We start from the raw sequence: 8,817 nt of genomic DNA on the forward strand, positions 1-8,817 counted from the left end.
CCATATATATTATGTCGCAAACGCTCTTGCCCTGCTCCCCTAAGAAACGGCGAGGTTCAGCATTTTTTGAAACAAATAAACCGCGGCGAACTGAAACGCGGCTCTGGTGTAATTTTAAAAAATAGAAACCAAATTTTTTTCTATTTTTCACAAAAAGGTTTTTTTTAATAGCGCCTAACCTAAAATTGAAAAAAAGTTTTAGCACTTATAGATCACGTGTTATGGCAATGAAACTACTACCCTTTTCATTTGAAACTGGAAAATGTACTGCGACCGTATTTGAACATTTTGGTTATAATTGTTATCCGATCTTAGAGATAGAAGGTTCTTTCTTATCTTAACTTTCTCAGAATGTACTCGAGTTTAATTTTACTATTGAATATTTTGTTCTGAAATTCAATGGGGTAGGTTAGTCTACGCAAACAGAATTTTTTGATTTTTTTTCAAAAATATTTCCCGGACGAGTCGTAGGCATGTCTAGAAAAATTGAATTCCTCATCAGGACCCCTTAATAAATCGTTTTGCCAACAACAAAATGCGCTTTACCTGCTTATTGCGGTGAAAAAAGAAACAGAAGCCTGGCCTAATGAACCTTATATGAGCCATAATAAATGTCCCCATTCCCCAGTCAAACCAGCCGCTACCCCACTATCCCCCACTACCAGGGAGAATGGACACCTAATGTAAGCTGGTGGTTCCCAGCTATTGGCGGCCTGGCGGGAACCTATTCGAAAGTCATAGGCACTCGTAGTCTGCGCTCTGCACGAGCCTCGAGCCGTCTCGATCTGAAAGCATAAGTTCAGTGCCAGTTTACGATCTGCCGAAATCGGGCATCCTGGAACCAGTTCAATATTGGTCAGTAGAAATATTGCGCGTTCTTTCGCTCACAATCGGCAGAATCGATCAAGTACTTCCGAACTGCCCGAACTTCGCGCCAACTTTCCTAATCCCGTCGTGAAAACGACCCACATCGAAAGATCTAGTGCGCCGAACCGCGATCTTTAAATCCGTTATAGTGAGTGACAACATGATTCTTCAAAAAAAGACGTGTAGGTGATACCTTTGTTTTTGAAATAATCGGTGTTGTGACCCTACTTAAGGTGTGCTAAGAACTCTTTGCGAACGTATTTAGTTCGGCGTGACGTTTGAGATCGAAGTTGGGGACTCTTCTGCTTTCAAGGTACAGAATTTGGTATTGAAAAGTGACTCTTTAGATCTAGGAACTTTCTTCGGCACTCATGTATACAGCAAAAATGATCGTAAAATGTTTCCTTTACATACATCCTACTACCTTTCTGTCAAAGAAACTATTTCTGTTTTTATATAATTTTTCGCTACAATACTTGGTTTTCATCAAAATTTAATGACTCACTTGTTAATTGGCAGTTAAGTAGTAATAAAAAATAGTCTTTTATAGTAATTCTTTTCTGCAGAAGTCTTATTAATAATGCATGAATTAAATTTTTTTCCTAGTCCCGCCCTTCACTGGAGACATATAAGAAAATGTTTTGCAATAACTTTTTTCAATATTTCATCATAAAACTTGTTTTATGGTATTTATTTTTATTCAAGAACCAAAGTAGTACTTTAAGAAATATACACCACTTATATTATGTACGTACCTATTTTTCAGAGACATGTACCTGAAACTAGAAAAAGAACTTAAGAATTTTCATTCCGTTTTCTCTTCCAAAGATTTATAATTTTATTTTAATAAATTCTTTTTATTTTTGGCAGGGCATATTCTAAGCCTCAATTAAAACTTACCGAATCCCTATTATACAAAAACTAAAAAAAAAAAAAACAAAAAAAAAGGATTTGAAAATCCGATTTTTCTGCGCATGGTGTCGAAGCTGTTAACATACTTATTTGTGTTTGTAGTACACTGTTGCGCAATTTAAAAAAATTATAGCTAAAATAAATTACTCTTCATGGCCGTTATGTGCGAAAATGTAGTTTAAATGGATTTTTGCACTGACCATTATCAAGTTTTAGAACTGACCTATTTTTTAGACCCGACCTTTTGGTCAGAACTGACCGTTAGAATATGCCCTGATTTTTGGTCTACTACATGCATGTAATAATATACATGATTAAGTTTACATAAATAATCGAGAGTTCTCAATAATGAGACTATAATTTCCTTGACATAATAGTTCCAGATTGTAAGAGAATTAAGAATTTCGAAGTTGTTTTCCTTCATAAAAATTGCAAGTAGAAATTCAGAAACGTTACTTGAACTAGGAATTTCTTGTTTACTTCATTGCTTCATTATTCTTTTCGTTCGTAATCGACCAAACTAATCTACCAACGTAGAGTAGAATATTACGGATGATAAGAACGGAGGCAAGTGCTGTAAAACGTATTATTAGCTTTATTTTCGTGAAACACTTTGCACTATTTTTCGCGTAGGACTTTTTTATGCAGATATGGCTGAGTAAACTCGGGCAATGCGGCTTATAACATGGGAATATTAAACTTCTTAGTGGCATCATTTGATGAGGAATTGAACTATTATTTATTCAATTATATTTAATAATATTTCGCATCAAGTATTTCACTTTTTATCAACTTTTGTTTAAATTTGATCATTTAAACTTTGAAGATACAGATATCAATCGAATCTTTCATAATTTTTGAAAATATACTAATATCTTCTGTTTGGGGTTTAAATTTTTTTAATTCTGTATGTATGTTGAAAACTCGTACAATTATTAATAGAGAACACCAGTCCAAAATTATAAGTAACACCAAAATGTTGTATAATTTTCTTTTTAATACCAAAATATGTTTAATTTTACTCAAGTTAATTGTACAGTTTACACTAAATATTTACTTTTCAAACATGAAATTTCTTTAGTTTGAATAATAAAGAAACGTGCCATTATTTTGTAATTATATACAAGATATGTCATACTTTTTTTAACGTTTTCACACTGTGAAGATTCTTCGCAAAGTTTAACATTCAACATGTACAACTTTTTTTTTAACTTGAAATTCACAAAATAAAAAAATATATGTATTTGGCATTTTCAAAAAATTGTAATTTTCAACAAAAACTTTGTCGACAACAAATTTCGCCATAATATTTGGTCCATAATTAACTCTTTCTCAAATTTTCAAATGACCAAATTACCAGACAGAAAACATTAACCGATTTAAAATTCTTTTGTACTTATATCTATCGGATGCAAAACAACCAATTTTTTTGTTTGACTGAAATGATTCGAATGATTGCACAAATATGATTAAGACTTTCAATTTTATAATCTACTATTTTCCAAGATTTAAATTTAAAGATATACCAATTCCAGCATAATTGTATAAAATTGATATTTATACGAAGAATAATTTCAATGGGTCAATCACCTATATTTTCCTTGTCTAAAAGACCACTGATGTCAGTTTAACATAGTAACATAAATGATTGCTCAATAGAGGCCCCTGCCTTTGGTTTATACTTGAATGAAACCGCATCATACTATTCTTAACATTCTGAGCACATTTATTTTGTGCAGGCAAACCATTGTTCATGAAGAATGTTACATTAAAAAAGTTTGTAACAAAAATTATATTTCTTTGTTATTAAAAAATAAAAATTTCTGTCTCTTAATATGATTCGTTAAATTTCAAACTATCAAGAAAAGTTACTTATCAAAAAGATTTGATAATATTTTAAGAAGATGAAAGAAAAAATAAATTATTCTTTATTTTTTCGCACATTCTTATATGATTACATTCTTATGCTTAATTCAATTGAGCTTAAGAAGTTTGATTTCGTAATAATTAGCCCTATTCTTTAATGTGGCAAGTGAACAATCCATAACTAAGAGCTTAAAACAAGGCAACTTAGTGGATTGTATCGACTAGTTTATCCGAGTTTCACCTTTCTTCTTTTCATTTGCAACATCAATAACTATTCTTGCAGTCCATTTTGTGGAGTCTAAACTTGAGTATTCAAAGAGTATTTATTTGAAGCAACTCTGATCCCGGTTCATTAAAGTTGGTAAATTGGTGGTTGCAATAGTAAAAAACAAATCGAAACCATTTATTATAATATGCGCGCAGTGTAGATCAAAGTACCCTCACGCTTGCAATCATAGAAATATGTAGACATTAATCTGATTTTAAAAATTGAGTTGAAATAGTTAGAAAAATTTATTGTTGTGTTTAAGTTACAAGAAATACAACTCGAATTAACCACATATAGTCGGAGAAAAATGAAAAATACCTTTTCTTATTGACCCTCACTTTTTAGACTTTCAGGAGAGTCTACAGATATTTATCAAGCGTATCCTTTAAAAGACTGTAAATTTTAGCTGTTTAGAAAGTATCCACACCCGTAAAATCTGGTTTAGAGCTTTAAATAATTTATACGATCACACGGTAGATTAAATATGCAAATAAAGTTTTGTTTATCTAAAATATGTATTCAGATTGACACATAATAGGAGTTTACTTTGAATGATATGAAACAAATCGTAAAAATTCTTAAATTACGGATTTGGTGACTAATTTTGGTTTTAAAAATAATAGCGATTATGGTAAAAACAAGAATAATATTTAACCTTCACTTGTGACGGCCCTGGTTTTATACGGGAAGGAGTATCGGCGTTAATCTATCCGTTACGAGAAATTCAACCACGTACCGGTGAGCACAGTAACTTTGCTTATGTGCCTCTTGTTTTCTTTCTTATTTTTTCATTGTCATCTTGGATGTTTCATTTCTCTTGCTTCAAGAGAGTACAATCCTTCTGTTCACTTGAATATAGATGTTCTCGCCACTTGTATGCTGCATTAAACGCAATTAAATTTCACTAAATTTCAGTGCTACCTGATTAGAACGATAAATTGGATTTAATTTATACCTTTAGGGTATATAAACCGGGAAAGAGTTATGTGAACTTACAATGGGAGAAATTTCTGGTACTGGGAACGTGGTTGTGTATAGTTAAAAATCTCCTTAACAATTTTGTATAGTTGTATCGAGAAATGACTTACCGGTTACGGCACCTACGAAAAATGACCATTGGAATGAGAAAATCTTATCGCAGTGACTTTGCGTTGATTCTTACGACTAGGTTGTATGGTTACTATTACCAGATTTAGAACGTTGCATCGACCAATCTCTTAAGTACTGTATTTTTCTAAATTAACTAGTGAAGAATAATTTTTTTCTTTTTTAAAAACATCCCCAAAATCCCAGAATGTTCCTCTTTGTTAAGGTGAGAATCTCGATCACTATACCTGACAGCATACATGACAGCTGACACAAACTAGTTTTTTCCCTAGTCGCAGCGATTACATCATTCGAGTAGTGGGGACGTCATCCCTTGCATCCACAACGCAGTCATAAAGTTAAAGAAATTTTTAACTATATCTAGTAGTTACAACGAAATCTCATCTTCATTTCCATATAAAAAGTTTTGCAGTATGGATTAACAATTAAGTACATTTATTATACAAATTAAAAGTTAAAATAAAAGTCCCTTTTCGAATGATAATTTTTTAAAATGTGTAGTTAGAATTTTTGGATTTTTCAAACGTGAATATGATATAATCTAATTCTGATTGGTGCCGCTGTACCGAAACTATTTAACCTTTTATGAATTTTGATTAGCTTGAGCTGGCATGGTTTTCAAACAACAATTTTATTTGCAAGAGGATTTAATATAGAATAGACACAACACTCATTTCACGAACATTATAACATTATAAATTCATGTAACAAAAATGTTGTGCTTAGCAGACTGAAAAATGTAAAAAAAAGTAAGGATTTTCGGGTACATTTAAGAACATTCAAGTTTAAAGCATTATTTCTTATACAAGGGGCGATGGGAAAATTTAAAAAAAATTTATGAGTATGAGGAAAACTGTTGTGAACCAGTTGCAGTTAAGAAATTTAAAAAATAATAAAAATTGTTGCTTACAAGTACAAAAATGTGCAACTATATAATCTTCAGTTCTGATACATATATCAAAGCGATTCCAACTGCAAACTATAATGGATAGGCTCTGTAATTATTTTCAATTACCCGGAAGGATGTGATAGACTTATTTTTTGGAAAAATTGCGATATTTTTAGAATTTTTTTTTGTGTGAAAACAAGTGACAGAAAGCCGGGGGGCTCCTTTTTTTTACTGCCGACCGCTGCTCCCTTTCTTCGACCCGTGGCCAGGTGCCATCCAAGGACTGAGAACCACGGGTCGAAGAAAGGCACCAGCGGTGGGCAGTAAAACATAAAAAGGCCCCCCTGCTTTCTGTCGCTTGTTTTCACACACAAAAAATTCTAAAAATATCGCGATTTTCACGAAAAATAAGACTGTTACATCCGTCCGTGCGATTGAAAATAATTCCACACGGATTGAGATATCGTATTTTAAATTTGACAGATTAAATAAAAAGCACTAAAGAACGTTTGTATATGTCGTAGCCCATTAGCCGACCCAGTTGATTAGCCGACTGACTGGCCAGTCGGCTAATCGACGCTGAATAGATGACTGTATACCTGCACCGGCTGGCGTTCGTCTGTTGAACGGATGAAGGCAGAAAACAAGCGAGCAGTCGGCTATCCTACTAGAGCGTTTCAGCCTAGTAGACGACTATTAGTGGTGCCGTGTGACTGTGACGTAGCGACTAGCGGTTCACAGAAGGGTGAAATGAAAACCAAAGTTCAAAATGATATATAGAACGCAATAATGCACCGATTTTGGATTTGTTTTTTTTTTTTTTTTGAAAATTCAGGACTAAATTTTCTAGGAACAGTTGAGAGTCGACTTGTTATTTTGTTTTGTTTATTTAATTTTTATATTAATGCAAATAGCGAAAAGTGTTGAATTTTTGCCTTTCATGTTTTATTGTCATGGAAAAAATTGATTTTATACTTCGGATAACTTTAATTCAATGCAAAGCGGTATAAGAAAAAGGAAAAAAAAGGTTAGCTTTCAAAGGTTATTGTTATTAGCGTATTTTAATAACAAATAATCTACATTAAGAATATTTTTATTGAAGTATATTCCTGGTATAAATTGCTTGCTTTCACTGTTTGCATGATACGTGATCATCAAAATTCAGAATTAAATGTTATTAATTACTTCTATAAACAAATTCTATAAACAAATGTACATCACAGAAATTAATAGGCAGCAAACAATATTTTTTTCGTCTACTCTTATTGTAATGATATCACCGATTATATTTTCTGTAAAAATTATACTATCCGTTGATATTTGTTTATTTGATAAGCCGAACATATGAACAAATTCACATTTTAGGAGATTAAAGCAAAATGAAACCGATTTTTCATCTAATTTTATTGCAATTATATATTCTGAAACAATGTGGTCATGCATTAACATTTGTTAATTTTACGAACAAATTATAGAAACAAATGCCCATTTTCGGCATTTTCCAGCAAAAATAAATAGTTCTTTTATTTGACCTTGCATAAATCATTTAAAAATTTAGTTATGCATTTGTTAAATTTACGAATAATTTATATAAACAAATGCACATTTTCGGCGTCTTTCCAGCAAAAATAAATCGTTTTTTTATCTAACTTTGTTCAAATCATATTCAAATATTTAGTGATTCATTAACATTTGATAATTTTGCGAACAAAATATAGAAACAAATGCATATTTTCGGCGTTTTCACGCAAAAACAAATCGTTTCTCCACCTGATCTTGCTCAAATCATTCATTGGTGAAAAATGAGTCTTCTTAAGTTCTTATGTAGAAAATTAAAGTACTTCATTAAATGTTGTGCTACTTGGTTAAAATTTCAATTGATTGGTTAAGGGGCTTAACTATTTGGTAGAAAACAATTTTTTTAGTTTAAACATTACTGTTTTTAAGTAACAATTTAACCATTTAATTTTTGATTGAAAATGCAACTATTGAAGTTTTTATTGAGAATTTATCGTACATATTTATTTTGTAAATGCCACTGTAGGAAGGAAAGTTTAACTAAATTCTTAAAAATTCATATAAATAGTAGAAAATTTCACTATTTTATTGAAACATAATGTTTTGAATTGCAAATTTATTAGTTGTGCTAGAAAATTCGTCTTTCTTGGTTGAAAATTCAAGACTCTTCCAACAACATCGTCTGTTTGTCAAAATTTTTCTTCTTTGATTAAACTATTTTTCCAAAAATTTGCACTCTGAAATTTTGAAGAATCAGTAGAATGCAATCTATTCACAACAATTGAGCTGTAAGTTGTTCACTTTTCAATATCTGATTCATATTTGCTCTTCTTGAATAAAGAGTGCAATATTGCCACATACTAAAAAATATATTATTATTATTATTACACCATTAAGCCATTTCCCTTTCGGGGTAGGCGTGATTCACTCGGCAGGGGAAAGGAGTAGTGTGTGGAAGGGATAGAGATTTTTCAGATTGATCCAGAATTCTCGTGCTATTTAAGTAAATAACACGTTCGTTCCGCAACACTGCTCCGACCCAGGTTGATGATCGATCTCTTTAGCGATCACCCCAAGTGAAGATCCTCACAAAGTCGTTATGTAAGGTTCCCCACTTGGGTCCACTAGTGGCCAAGGTCTTTGTTTCAGGCGTCATTCACTCTACTGAAACTCTTTTTATTAACTATTTGCCGCCATACTTTCCTGACCTGGCATACTTCTCTAGCTTCTTTTATGTCCATGCATTTTTTCATGCAGACTCTCATGTTTCTGTGACTTCTTATGTCTTTTCTAAGTAGGGTCTCATTCACACATTCTAGCCATTCTTTCCGCGGTCTACCTCTGGGCACGCTGCCATTTACTTTACCTTGATACACTTGTTTCGTTAGTC

At 32.1% G+C, this 8,817-nt stretch overlaps 1 protein-coding gene across 1 annotated transcript in view; it reads left to right on the top strand.

The window, feature by feature from the left end:
• Positions 1 to 720: 720 nt before the first annotated feature.
• Positions 721 to 8,817, top strand: part of LOC117167118 (patched domain-containing protein 3) — a 318,852-nt gene continuing 310,755 nt past the window's right edge. Inside the window, exon 1 of the mRNA XM_033351778.1 lies at positions 721 to 1,180. The gene's annotated coding sequence lies outside the window, so the exon portion shown is untranslated. The remainder of the gene's footprint in view (positions 1,181 to 8,817) is intronic.

Source organism: Belonocnema kinseyi, chromosome 2 (assembly GCF_010883055.1).
Source record: "Belonocnema kinseyi isolate 2016_QV_RU_SX_M_011 chromosome 2, B_treatae_v1, whole genome shotgun sequence".
In the NCBI taxonomy this organism is placed as follows: domain Eukaryota; kingdom Metazoa; phylum Arthropoda; class Insecta; order Hymenoptera; family Cynipidae; genus Belonocnema; species Belonocnema kinseyi.